Genomic DNA, 13,900 nt, shown 5'->3' on the forward strand with positions numbered 1-13,900 from the left:
CATGTAGTAGCATTCATAATAACATGTAATATAGACATGATGTAAGTATATATGTCATGTAGTAACATTCAAAATAACATGTAATATATACATGATGTAAGTATATATGTCATGTAGTAACATTCATAATAACATGTAATATATACATGATGTAAGTATATATGTAGTATCTAGTAACATTCATAATAACATGTAATATATACATGATGTAAGTATATATGTCATGTAGTAACATTCATAATAACATGTAATATATACATGATGTAAGTATATATGTAGTATCTAGTAACATTCATAATAACATGTAATATATACATGATGTAAGTATATATGTCATGTAGTAACATTCATAATAACATGTAGTATTTACATGATGTAAGTATATATGTCATGTAGTAACATTCATAATAACATGTAATATATACATGATGTAAGTATATATGTCATGTAGTAACATTCATAATAACATGTAATATATACATGATGTAAGTATATATGTCATGTAGTAACATTCATAATAACATGTAATATATACATGATGTAAGTATATATGTCATGTAGTAACATTCATAATAACATGTAATATATACATGATGTAAGTATATATGTCATGTAGTAACATTCATAATAACATGTAATATATACATGATGTAAGTATATATGTCATGTAGTAACCATGGCGGACTTCATGAGAGACAGCAAAGACTACTTTTTGAGGCTGAATATAAGGAGGATGAGCTAAGTTATAAAAGCTGTGTGCTAAACAGATCTAACTAGTAGCAGTATTGCCAAGTACTAAACATAATATACAAACTATGAACGTAATAAAACAATCAATCAATTACTGTACAATGTCTGCTCTCACTGAGATGTCGACTGAGGGGATGTTTGTATCTTCCTGTTGAGATGAAGAATTAATCATAATCCAAATGCAGAGATAAAAATAAAAAAAAGTGCCGCAAACGAGCATCTTTCTAGTCTCTCTTGCCATCTCTGGGTCTAAGTTGGATGTCAAAGTTGACCATGTCCACAACCTTCCTTCTACTATCCAGGTGAGAGGCGTGATTTATAATCTACAATTAACTTTCACCAACTCAGAGGTGATACAGCAGCTCAATATGTCAATATAGCAGCACAGGCTAGTTGGCTATCTGTGATCACGGCGCCGCTAAAAATAGTTTGTCTGCGTTAGGGCTTATAATAACAATATTCTTAGCCACCTAGTACTAACCATATTTTAGGCTTTAGAAAGTATAAAGAAAGACAAACATGTTCCTCTTTAAAAGGCTGGCAAAGTTTCTTCTTTACCGCTGGTAATGAAAGGTAGCAGATAATGAAAGGTGACAGGTGTGTCATTTAGTCTTGCAGACGCACACTCTCTCAATCAGAAAGAACCTTTCCAATGAGTACGAAGGGCAAAACGTTTCGACTTTTACTGTCTGCCCACGTCTTTGGCCGTCCAGACCCTCACTCACCGCCTCTCTAATCAGTCGTCTCAGCACCCGACATTTTTTTTCTCTCCTTCTCTCCGTCTGCCTTATCGCTTCTCTGCAGTTTCCTTCCATGTCATTACTCTGCTATTAGTGCGGCGAAAACACTGACCTTCTACTTCCAAACAGCTGCCTGCCAAGATAACACTCACCCGCTCTTATATCCTGCACAACACTTATGGAGGTGGGCTTCCACAAGGTCTCACAACATGTACACACCTATGCAGGTGGGCTTCCACAAGGTCTCTGTCAGGTTCAAACACTGATGACATCTATTAAACAAGACAAGAGGCAAAGAATCAAACAGAGGCAGAATTCAATTTGGACCCAATATTGAGGAGAAAACGTGTCGACCTGTAACCTCTTACAGTGTCACCCACGCTCTGCCAAAAGATTGCATTCCTCCTTCTTTATTTGACTTTCTCCCCCCACCTGACCACAGCTGTTTCCAAAGGGAAGTGGGTCGTAAACAGCGTTGCCTTCGGTTACCGAACAGTTCAAAAGAAGAGGTCATAAAATAGTTCAAAAAGAGTTCCATAAAATAGTTCAAAAAGGGTTCGTAAAATACTTCAAAAATAGTTCGTCTGGAGATTGGGCAGAGCCTTCCTCCTGGTAGGCCCCAAAGACAGCTCCCGTCTCCCTGCAGGAACTCAATCTAATACAAAGCTTTTGTGATAGTTTAGAAACAACTATTCTAACAGTCTCACAACATGTACACACCTATGGAGGTGGGCTTCCACAAGGTCTCACAACATGTACACACCTATGGAGGTGGGCTTTCACAAGGTCTCTGTCAGGTTCAAACACTGATGACATCTATTAAACAAGACAAGAGGCAAAGAATCAAACAGAGGCAGAATTCAATTTGGACTCAATATTGAGGAGAAAACGTGTCGACCTGTTACCTGTTACCTCTTACAGTGTCACCCACGCTCTGCCAAAAGATTGCATTCCTCCTTCTTTATTTGACTTTCTCCCCCCACCTGACCACAGCTGCTTCCAAAGGGAAGTGGGTCGTAAACAGCGTTGCATTTGGTTACCGAACAGTTCAAAAGAAAAGGTCATAAAATAGTTCAAAAAGAGTTCCATAAAATAGTTCAAAAAGGGTTCGTAAAATACTTCAAAAAGAGTTTGTCTGGAGATTGGGCAGATCCTGCCATCTGTCCGCTTTGAAGTCACAGTGGAGTTTTACGAGCCTTCCTCATGGTAGGCCCCAAAGACAGCTCCCGTCTCCCTGCAGGAACTCAATGTAATACAAAGCTTTTGTGATAGTTTAGAAACAATTATTCTAACAGTCTCACAACATGTACACACCTATGGAGGTGGACTTCCACAAGGTCTCACAACATGTACACACCTATGGAGATGGGCTTCCACAAGGTCTCACAACATGTACACACCTATGGAGGTGGGCTTCCACAAGGTCTCTGTCAGGTTCAAACACTGATGACATCTATTAAACAAGACAAGAGGCAAAGAGTCAAACAGAGGCAGAATTCAATTTGGACTCAATATTGAGGAGAAAACGTGTCGACCTGTTACCTCTTACAGTGTCACCCACGCTCTGCCAAAAGATTGCATTCCTCCTTCTTTATTTGACTTTCTCCCCCCACCTGACCACAGCTGCTTCCAAAGGGAAGTGGGTCGTAAACAGCGGTGCCTTTGGTTACCGAACAGTTCAAAAGAAGAGGTCATAAATTAGTTCAAAAAGTGTTCCATAAAATAGTTCAAAAAGGGTTCGTAAAATACTTCAAAAAGAGTTCGTCTGGAGATTGGGCAGATCCTGCCATCTGTCCGCTTTGAAGTCACAGTGGAGTTTTACGAGCCTTCCTCATGGTAGGCCCCAAAGACAGCTCCCGTCTCCCTGCAGGAACTCAATGTAATACAAAGCTTTTGTGATAGTTTAGAAACAATTATTCTAACAGTCTCACAACATGTACACACCTATGGAGGTGGACTTCCACAAGGTCTCACAACATGTACACACCTATGGAGATGGGCTTCCACAAGGTCTCACAACATGTACACACCTATGGAGGTGGGCTTTCACAAGGTCTCTGTCAGGTTCAAACACTGATGACATCTATTAAACAAGACAAGAGGCAAAGAATCAAACAGAGGCAGAATTCAATTTGGACTCAATATTGAGGAGAAAACGTGTCGACCTGTAACCTCTTACAGTGTCACCCACGCTCTGCCAAAAGATTGCATTCCTCCTTCTTTATTTGACTTTCTCCCCCCACCTGACCACAGCTGCTTCCAAAGGGAAGTGGGTCGTAAACAGCGTTGCCTTTGGTTACCGAACAGTTCAAAAGAAGAGGTCATAAAATAGTTCAAAAAGAGTTCCATAAAATAGTTCAAAAAAGGTTCGTAAAATACTTCAAAAAGAGTTCGTCTGGAGATTGGGCAGATCCTGCCATCTGTCCGCTTTGAAGTCACAGTGGAGTTTTACGAGCCCCAAAGACAGCTCCCGTCTCCCTGCAGGAACTCAATGTAATACAAAGCTTTTGTGATAGTTTAGAAACAATTATTCTAACAGTCTCACAACATGTACACACCTATGGAGGTGGACTTTCACAAGGTCTCACAACATGTACACACCTATTGAGGTGGGCTTCCACAAGGTCTCACAACATGTACACACCTATGGTAGTGGACTTCCACAAGGTCTCACAACATGTACACACCTATGGAGGTGGGCTTCCACCAGGTCTCACAACATGTACACACCTATGGAGGTGGACTTCCACAAGGTCTCACAATATGTACACACCTATGGAGGTGGGCTTTCACAAGGTCTCACAACATGTACACACCTATGGAGGTGGGCTTCCACAAGGTCTCACAACATGTACACACCTATGGAGGTGGGCTCTTTAGCGTGAAAGAAGGGAATTGGCATATGTTAAAAAGTGGGTATGCAGCTGAGTGCACCAAAGAGTGCTTGTAAAGGTGAGGTGACGCTGACCAAAGCCACATTTGCACGTACAAATAATTCATGACATGTGATTAAAAATGTAGGCACACCACGGTGTTTCTCTCAAAGTTTACCTTTTCTTTTTTTTCATCACATGCCTTCAACTTTACTGATGAAAGGAAAAGGCAGAAGAAGGACACCCTAAGCACTGAATTTTCCATTTGTTCATAAACTTTTAGAAAGTCATTCATTGGAGTCACTCCTTATTTTTCCACAAAATTAATTGAATTACTAACGTAAATACTCTAAAATAAAAGTATGTATTTACTAGGTTAAGTATTTAATATGCATATGCATAATCTGGCACATGCAGTTGAGGGACGTTTCATGAGAGTGGAGTGTGCCTGACTTTAAAAGGCGGGGCCTGTTGCTAAGTGACGCCAGCGAGAGCAGCATTTCAGCTCAACTGTGTGTGTTAGCTGAGCAGTGGCAGTATGGCGGCAGTTACGGCAGCTCTGTTGAATCTTTTCACTGTCAATCAATGTTTACTTATATAGCCCTAAAGCACGAGTGTCTCAACACTAGTAAAGGAAGAGATGTGATGAGCTCCCAAGGCTGTAGTCTCTTTGTCCAAACGGGCAAGCATGTTTTTTTTAATAACTGATGTGTTGTTCATTATTCACTCGTAGTAGTAGTAGTAGTAGTAGTGGTAGTATTAGTAGTAGTAGTAGTAGCAGTAGGAGTGTGTGCACTGCGTGAAAGAGCTGACAAAATATAAGATAAAAAGATTAGATTTTAAGGAAAACCAATTGAAAGGAAAACTGTTGAAATATTTGTCCACGGAGCAAGAAAAAATTGAAGAAAAAAAAATTTGAAAAACAAATAAATATGATGACGTTGAACTCTGAGTGTAAACATAACTTGGCCCTAGAGAAATTAACTATTAACTGAAAATCGCAAGAAGAAGTTATTGGGGATAAGAAGATTCTGGGGAAGTTATGTGATAAACAGGAGGGAAATGTTAGAATAATTATGTATATATTATCATCATAACTTTATGCTTAAGGGCCGTTGCTATAAAGTATTGTCAATTGTGCTGAAGTGGTATTTTTGTATTTGTGCAGAGCTAGCAATCCAAAAGATTGCCAGCCTCTTTATCAGTGTTGTGTCCAGACTCGGCCTGCTGACTGCCAAGGCCGAACATTGGGTACCAGGACGCAGACCAAGCAGAGACTGGGCGATAGCACCAAGTGTCAACATATTTGCATTTTTGTATGATCATATATTGTGTCTAACTGGAGTTGTCGAGATTACCCCCTTCCCTCAGCGACAGTGATGTAATATGGACATTCCTAATAAATTGAGGAGACACACGGGCAGGATTTTTACAACGTAGTTTGGATCTGTAACTACAATTCAGCCACACGTGTCTCTTCATGAGCTAAATTGAACTCTGTCTCTGATTGATTCCTTGCTTCTTGTCTGATTAATAGATGTCATCAGTGTTTGAACCTGAAATTTACTTGGTAAGACGTCTTACATTAGGACTGCTGGAGCTAAACATTAGCAAGACTTTTAGTATTTTTTTCAGGAAAAAAAGCATTATTCAACTTGCAATTCTAAAATGAAGCTAATTACTTGGGATGTTGCAAAAACTTTCAACAGGATTTTCTATTTGGGGAAACCCAAAATATCTTATTTAAATAGTTATTTTCTACATTTTAACATGTTATACTAGAATAGACAAAATATGATTTTTGATGTTAAAATTAAGATTATCATGTTAAGTCAATAACTAGAAAAGAAGTAAATAAAAAAAACTAAAAAACTAGGGACATTTCTAGAAATAACATTTTAAATCTGGGCAAGTGGCAAATAACTGGCAGTGTGTGTGTGTGTGTGTGTGTGTGTGTGTGTGTGTGTGTGTGTGTGTGTGTGTGTGTGTGTGTGTGTGTGTGTGTGTGTGTGTGTGTGTGTGTGTGTGTGTGTGTGTGTGTGTGTACTGTAATCCATGACTTTTTTCCCCACGTTTTAGCCTTTGTGGCTAAATTACAGATTTTTTTTCCGCTGACGGCCATAATGCAAATAGTACAAAAAAACAAAGAAACGAACAAAGACACTGAAAAGGTGCGGTATTGTTTGTGCGATACTGTTATCTCTTGGACAAGTTCACTCGGTGCTGCAATGTCCTTCCATTTAGTGCTTTCAGCCGGAAGTACAAGTGCCGTTTCGTCTTCTAGCCGTCCATAGCGTTTCTACTGGTACAGATCCTTCATTCTTCACTACAAGCAATGTTTGTAAGTTTTCCAATGTAACTACAACTGTTCATACTTACTACATTGTCCCATGTGTGATGTCTGTCGGAGTGTTTTCATGCACATTTGTACGTGCTATCGTAATGTAATGAAGCTCGTGTCAATAGCATTACTGTAGCTACCATGTTTATGAGTGTCTGTGTTAGTATTATTAACTTAAAACAACATTCTGATTGTATTGTTTCACTTTTGCCACATCCTCAGTAAATTCAAAACTAGGGGGTCCATGACCATGACTTCTGTTTTGTTTGATCAGCCGTTTTACTGCCGTGTTACAGACACCGTTTGGAAACAATTAAGGTATGTAAATAAACATTTACAGAATATTTCTGTGTAGATAATTCAATGTATATATATAATGTATATATTTGGCTAATTTATTGAAACATTTAGTTTTCCCCTAAATTTCAGTGGGTGTGGCTTATACACCTTTAGTCTATACTTTGTAAAATATGCTACTTTTGAGGCCAAATCCTCTCACTTCACCTGCCTGCCTGCGTGTGCCTCTCAGCGAGCACAACCACTGAGCTGTGAAGTCCACACACACACACACACACACACACACACACACACACACACACACACACACACACACACACTAGATATCAGAGCATTCTCGGGTGGAAATCTAGTCAACGTTTCTTCAGTGCATATGTCCCCCACACATCTACATCTTTAATGTCTAGCAGTGAATAATGAATGAAGCCACACACACACACACACACAAACACACACACACACACACACACACACACACACACACACACTTATTTGACTGTTTCTACTCTCTCATTTTCCTATAACAATCAATGTCTTCATGAGACTTGTCGTTTTTTTGTGTGCATAGCTCAGATAGTTTTCATCAGAAAAGACGTGTGTGTGTGTGTGTGTGTGTGTGTGTGTGTGTGTGTGTGTGTGTGTGTGTGTGTGTGTGTGTGTGTGTGTGTGTGTGTGTGTGTCTTGCAGCAGGACAATGGCACACCAACACCAGCTGCTCTCATGTGTCACTGCTGCACTCATGCATGCATCACACTTCTCATTTGACGCTCATAGCTGGACCCTCTCATTATTCCCACACACACACACACACACACACACACACACACACACACACACACACACACACACACACACACACACACACACACACACACACACACACACACACACACACACACACACACACACACACACACACACACACACTGTTAGAATAATTATGTGTAAGTTATCACACAACTCTTATGCTTAAAGGCCGTTGCTATAGTTATTATCAATTGTGCTGAAGTTGTACTTTTCTATCTGTGCAAAGGGACAACTTGCAATCCAAGATTACGAGTCGTCTCGTATCAGTGTTTGTGTCCAGAGCATCGAATGCCGTGACGCAGACAAAGCAGAGACAGGGCGATATCACGAGTGTCAGCACATTTGCATTTCTGAATAATCATATATTGTGTCTAACTGGGGCTGCTGAAAAGACCCCTCCTTCCTTCAGAAGCAGCCTCAGTGATGTAACCAGGGACCTCCCAAGTAAATAGAGGAGCACGTGGGGCTGTACCTTAGAGCGTGGCGGGAGATTGTAACTGAGTGTGCAGCCCCAAACGTCTCTCCTCATTGAGCCAAATTGAACTCTGTCTCTGCATGATTCCTTGCTTCTTGTCTGTTTAATAGATGTCATCAGTGTTTGAACCTGACACACACACATCATCATCATCATCGGCGGTCACTCGAACGAGTATGACGATCCTCCCGGTAGGAGTGTATCCCTTTATGGAGGATGCCTGTGTGTGACTTTGTTTAACGTGGGGAGACTGGTGCACAGACAGTCACTTGACAGAAACGGGTCAGGGTTGTTGCGTCTGATCAGTCTACCTCTCAGGGAATTTAAATCACCGGTCAATCCCAAGTTCTTTTGATGACATATATGCTGAGTAAGAAGGATCATCAAGACAGAATAGGAATATTATCAAGTTTTACTAAAGCTTTAGGAGACCAGCCCACATCAATACAGTCATACCGTCGTCTCGGGATGGTCTAACATTCAAACAGGAAGAGACAATTTATTGAATACGAAATCAGCCCCCACTCTGTCCAGAAAGGAATGCCTCCCCCTTCTCCAACATTGATAAAATAAGGAGGGGGATGCATCTCTTTCTCTCACATTCCAATACCTAAAACACTACACAGACATCTGCAGACAAAGAGAAACAAGTATAGAAAGTATACATGGAAAAATACTAGCTGATCCAAACATGACTATGAATAAAGAAAGAACTCTTAAACATATCTGCATTCTCCACAGGGTCCAGTGGCATGGAGTCCAAGACGACTGGGGACCCTTTTCTGCTGCAGCCTTCTTCCGCCATTGCAGCCGTTGTGGTAGTTCTTAAATCTACCGTCTTCCACCTGCTCCACCATTGAGGTCTTCACCGTATCTCTGGCTAGGGGGCAGTCAGGTACTAGGCCTTTGCCAAGGGCCACCTGGGGTAACAGTAGTAAAGGGGTTAACCACCTAGTGCCCCAAGACCCCATAGAGGATGCACTTTAACATCATGCCCCATGACACACACACACACAGCACGATCTTTCACACACTTGTGAAGATGAAACTGCAGTCATGTAAACTGTCCTGGGGTCCCTTCTACGGCTAAGGTTATCCAGGGTAAATCCCACCTAACCTTATCCTTGTCCACACACACACACAATGGTCGTTTAAGACCCCCTCGCCCCCCTCCGTCAGCCGGCGCAACGCGACCTAGTACGCATGCCCACGTCATAGTCACCTCCAGTGTAGCTTTGTGTGCAAGTTCTTAAATGTAACTTATCTGAACAATATCCAGTGTTGTGCTATTTCAGTTAACTACAAACCCTGTTTCCATATAAGTTGGGAAATTGTGTTTGATTTGCAAATCATTGTATTCCAACGACCCCAACGATGGAGATGGAACAACCAGCAACCGCCCCGCCGAGTTCCCCCCCTGAGGGAGGGAAAAATAATAATAATAATAAATAAATAATAATATTAATAAAATATATATAAAAAATAATTAATTAATTTAAAAAAAAAAAGAATTAAAAGAAGATCACAGACATGCTGACACACAAGGTCACTACCCCAGCAACTGGCCTACTCGCAGCACATCGGAATACCTTGCAGCACCAAGCTACCACAATAGACGCAGGGACTAGACCCAGCAGGCCCCAACCACGACGGGGCACCCGGAAGGGATGGACGGTGGGACCCGGGAGCTCCAGACACGCAGTCCGGATGCAGTAGCCTGAGGCGCCGACCAACGCCTGACAGGCAGGCCCAGAGCGTACCCCCAGAAATGTACATACATACATATATACATATACATACACATACACACATACATGTACACATACACACACATACATATACATACACATACATACACATATATACACTTACACATATATATACATACATACACATACACACTAGACATGCGCGGATAGGCAATTATTTCATCCGCAACCGCATCAGAAAGTCGTCAACCATCCGCCATCCACCCGATGTAACATTTGATCAGACCTGCACCCGCCCGCCATCCGCCCTCACCCGCCCGTTGTTATATATCTAATATAGACGATGCAAGGCATTAGTGAGGCATACCTGCCAACTACTCCGGTTTTCCCATAATTCGTACGGTTTTCATCAACCTATTCCGGGTTACGGTTGCAGTGATAAAAAATACGGTTTTTCATTAATTAAAAAAAAAAAGGGTGAAAACTACGCGAATTGCACCTTGTGCAGACAAGATTTTTCAATCGGACACGGAGGAATTAGCGATGTAAAAGACCATGTTGGGACAAAAAAACACAAGTCTAATGCCGTTGCTAGCGATACAAGTGGAAAACTTTCAACGTTTTTCGTCGCCCAAACAGATTCTTTGGATGTGATAAATGCCGAAGTTTTATTTACGGAGGCAATAATTGAGCATGGACTTCCAATCGCACTGGCTGATCACATGGGACAGTTAAATGTTTGTAATGCAACCTTTAAAAATCATTACGCGGTGATAGCGGTCCCAAAAATAAACTTTTCTTGCATGATAATGTCCAGAAAAACTCGCTTTATATTACTATAGAGTCCTTTTAACGAATGAGTTTGATGGTTTATCACAAACCTTAAATGAAAGAAGTCCTTTGTTCTCCTGCACCATGCATGCACTTTGGCCTTGCTTCGTGTTTGGTGCGCAATCCTGTCGGCTGTATTTCACAGCACGTCTTTGACAACTTGAAGTGGCATAAAACATTTAAAACAAAGGGGTTATAGGAACAATCACTTTCAGTGTTTTATGCCACTTCAAGTTGTCAAAGACGGTATGCTGGTGCCCGACTGCCACAAGTGGAACAAACATTTGAAACAAAAGGGTTATAGGAACAATCACTTTCAGTGTTTTATGCCACTTCAAGTAAATTTATAAAGTTACCATATCATTTTTGCAGTATGATCAATCTGATAGAATATATTTGGATTTTAGCCACAAAAAGGTAATGACACCAATGTTATCTATTGGAATTGTTTAGTACTGTTATACTGTTAAAAGTGTTTATACTATTTATGCTTTCAAGTCCAAGTTGAAGAAATCTTGTTAAATGTTGACAGCATAACTACCAAAATACAGAAGTATGTCCTTAATATTTTTGCAGTGCTATTTCTGTTGAAAAGTTCAAATGATTACATTAGAGATGTGATGTGCCACTTTTCAAGTGTCTGATGGCTTCAATTCATTTTCATTCATTTTTCATATTTTGAATTCTTTTGAAAGGCTTACAAAAAAACTACATTTGAATTGTAATTCCATGCTATTGACAGGACTATTAATTTTAATGAAGTTAGCTTACCATGTTTACAGTATGATAATTGTGATAGAAATGTGAATTTTAGGCACAGAATATTTTTTACAATTGAACAAGGCAGTAGATTATACAAGCTTGGACAGAAAGTTAATAATGACACCAATTTTTTTTTTAATGGAATTGTTTAGTACTGTTTTACCATTTGTTTACTGTAAAAAGTGTTTATACTTTCAATGAACAAATTGAAGTCTTGTGAAAGGTTGACAGGATAACTGGCATTAACTGTCAAAATAATTTCAAACTATTGAAGTTAGCTTACAGAATAAACATGTCAATCAACCCATATGATTTTTGCTGTAATATTTTTGTTTTGAAAAGTCACTGTGACTGATAGAAAAGTGATGGTTTTAGCAACATTTTAACCTGTCGGAATGCTAATAATCATTTTGCGTCGGGGGGCGAAGCCCTGAACCCTCCACCAGGACTTTGTCCTGGACCTACCGGGGCCTGCGGCCCTTGGACCCTGGCTACTAGGTTTTTCTGATTTCAAAAGTTGGCAGGTATGGTGAGGTTATAAAGCTTTTGCCTGTTAAAGAAAGGAGACTGATCCAATGCAGTACAGACATTCGCGTGCCACGCTGTCACGACCCAGACGCACACCAGTGCGCAATCATATGGGAGCCGCGCTGAGCGCACCTCCAAGCGCGTCTCGCTCCCGGCGACGGCCGGGTATGGGCCCGACGCTCCAGCGCCATCCATTTTCAGGGCTAGTTGATTCGGCAGGGGGGGTTGTTACACACTCCTTAGCGGGTTCCGACTTCCATGGCCACCGTCCTGCTGTCTATATCAACCAGGGTGAGCCCCACCCCTTTCGTGAGCGCACTGCGCGCGGAGTGACCCCTGTTACGCGCCCCCGGCAACAGGGGTGGCGGGCAGGTAAGCTGCGCGGGTGGAGCGCGCGGAGTGACCCCTGTTACGAGCCCCCGGCCACGGGGGTGGCGGGCAGGTAAGCTGCTTACCTGCTGCGAAGGCGGACGAGGCGGGGTGTCGGTGCGGTGGGCGCGGTGGTGACCCTGGACATGCGTCGGGCCCTTCTCGCGGATCGCCTCAGCTACGGCTCCCGGTGGGGCCCTCTCGGGGGAAGGGGCCTCGGTCCCGGACCCCGGCGAGGCGTCCCTTCTCCGCTCCGTAAAAGTGTCCATCTCTTTTCTTTTCTTTTCTTCTGTTGTGGCATATGCTGCAGGTGCCTGCTCGTTTTTCGTATGTGGGTAACAACATTTAACTATGTATATATATTTACCAATTGGTTTAACTGCCACCCGCCTGAATCTATTTAAAATCTAATTTTTTTTATTTCAATCGCCCGACCCGACCCGACTCGCGGATAAAATCTAATTTTTTTTTATTTCATCCGCCCGATCCGCGGATAATCCGCGGACTCCGGGGTTGTGCCCGCAAACCGCGCATCTCTAATACACACACATATACATACATATACACAGTTCGTTAGCCCCGACAACCACCACGCACGCTCGCTGCCACCAGTCACAACATCAGCCACACCCCTGTACCAGACCCTGCAGCCACGGGTGTCCACACCACAAACAAACGGCAACAGAAACAGCAGCTGCAATACCCCCATACTCCTTTCCAGCGTGCGCAGGTAGACAGATAGTTAACAGCATGAAGATTTGCGTACTCTCTTTGTATTGTACTTGTGTTTTAAATCGTACTTGTATTTTAAGTTGCTTATCATTATGTCATTTCAATTTTCTTGTGTATTTTTAATCCTGCATAATTTTAGTAGTGGATATTAAATGCGCCATAACAGGACTACGGATGGAAATGAGCATGGTGCTAAATGTGGTGCAGCGATCATGTTGATGTAACTGCACATTGTCCTTCAAATGAACAAATACAAACAAACAAACAGTTTACACTGCACACCTAATCAGATTGTATTTGCTTTAAGTGACACAGATTAGATGTTTTTTGACAGTCTAAACCAGTGGTTCTTAACCTGGGTTTGAGTCGGCCTCAGGGGTTCGGCGGAGGTCAAAAGACACGCCCGACTCATCGTGTAAATAAAAACGTGTCCCTGTCGGCGTATTACGGATACCCCCAAACAATGTTCCTTCTAATTTTCCATCTGCGTGAGCAAACGCAAAAACTCCTTGAGCATTCAGTGGAGCACATGTGAGCGACATCAGGCGTGCACATGCACTGTGGTCACACCTGCAGCACACCTGTCCCAAACCTGACTAAATAACAAGTCCAATGTTTTATTATTGTAATCAAATGACAGCAGTCATTTTCATGACATTATTTTCTAATATAAGTGTTTAGGCCCA

Source organism: Nerophis lumbriciformis, linkage group LG25, assembly GCF_033978685.3.
Source record: "Nerophis lumbriciformis linkage group LG25, RoL_Nlum_v2.1, whole genome shotgun sequence".
Classification (NCBI taxonomy): Eukaryota; Metazoa; Chordata; class Actinopteri; order Syngnathiformes; family Syngnathidae; genus Nerophis; species Nerophis lumbriciformis.